We start from the raw sequence: 1593 nt of genomic DNA on the forward strand, positions 1-1593 counted from the left end.
CCTCAGAGGCTGAGGGCAAACGTTTGTTTCCTCTCAGTAGGGGAATGACCCAATTGTAGTCATTTCACTGTTAGTAAGTAAATACTTGTTACTTTGCCACCACAGCTTTTCTTGTTCAACCTCTTACCTCAACTACTGAACACTTGTTAGACTCCACATTTCTGAGCTGGGCACGGGGGACTCACTGGTGTTGCTGCTCGGTAGAAACTTCCAGCACAGAAACTATTCAGTCTGGTATTTCTATTAGTCTAACAGGTCTGTTCTCTCTCATGCTCAGAATACAAGTGGGGGATGCCCGGCTATTACTTCAGGGAGAAATAGCCTTCTCTCCTTTACTCACTCATGGTATTCATTTCAGTTTAATAACAACAACAAAAGAGTTTTAATGACTTAGTTTACTGGACAGAGTCCTTCTTGCTCCTCCTCTGTGAAGTTCTGCATCATTTTTAGGTTAATATGAAGAGAGGTCAAAGAAAAACCAAGGGGCTGCCCTGTTTTTCGCTATCATTTTAATGACCTTGGTTTTTATTTATCATTTCAACGTGCCTAGAAAGCAAAATAGGAACAGTTGTGTGTAAAGAAATATAAAATATCAGAAACATAAGAGAGCCAGAAGAAATTATAGGTTTGCATGAAAGGAATATGAAAAAAGGGAAGTAAGTGACCTTTCTGCTCTAAGTGTAAGGTAGAGAAATTCGGTGCAGCAAACCAGGGAACGGGAGCTCTGGGAGAGGGAAGGATGAAGGTCTCCCTGAGTTCCCCCCGAATCAGGAAAATAGCTGCTTTGGCTGAGGTTCAACGAAGAGTTGAGTGAAGGCAATCACTCCCTTCGCCCATGCCTCCCACCCTGAGGCGTGGTTCTCCAATACTTTCGAGTTTTTAATACTTAGTAACTCTGGGAATGAAACTGATTATGCTATAGAATTTTCAGAACAAGACTTACTCTCTGTCACAGAGTAAGGAGACAGGCTTCTGGCAGCATCAGAACCTATTGTTCCCAACAGGTAGCTTCTGGAGCTGGTGGGGACATCCTCAGGAAGAGGTCAGATTTCTGCAGGGATCCCAGGCCAGCCCTCAAGGCTGGGTCGCTGCCCTTGCCATATGTGGCCACCAGGGGGCGAGAGAAGCGTCATCACCCACCCTTCAGCTGGGTCCCCCTTTCTGTGCCTTTTTGGCCACAACTGCTGTTACATCACGTTTGGTGGTGGTGAATAAAAAGCCCTTCTTGCAGACGTTTCTGCAAAACCTAGCGCTTTCATTTGATTTTTGCTTCCTACTCGTGACGTGCTGCTCTTTAGGGAAACCTGAAAGCTGAGACCACAGTGGAACAGAAAGCTGCTGTGTGAAGAGGCTGACAGGTGAAAGGAGTGAGTGACTAGGGTGTGTGGGGACTTCCTTCTGGGACAGAAAGGAAACTATCATGACAGGGGACTGTGTCCTGAGATGCCGGGGGGAGGGCCACGTGCCAGAACATTAAAGAGCATCCTGTTCTTCTGTATTTCCATCTAGATCCTTATTCTTTTTTTTTTTAATATTTTATTTGATACAGAAAGAGACAGAGCATGAGAGGGGGAGAGGCAGGGAGAGAAGGAT

This window comes from Suricata suricatta, chromosome 13 (genome assembly GCF_006229205.1).
Source record: "Suricata suricatta isolate VVHF042 chromosome 13, meerkat_22Aug2017_6uvM2_HiC, whole genome shotgun sequence".
In the NCBI taxonomy this organism is placed as follows: Eukaryota; Metazoa; Chordata; class Mammalia; order Carnivora; family Herpestidae; genus Suricata; species Suricata suricatta.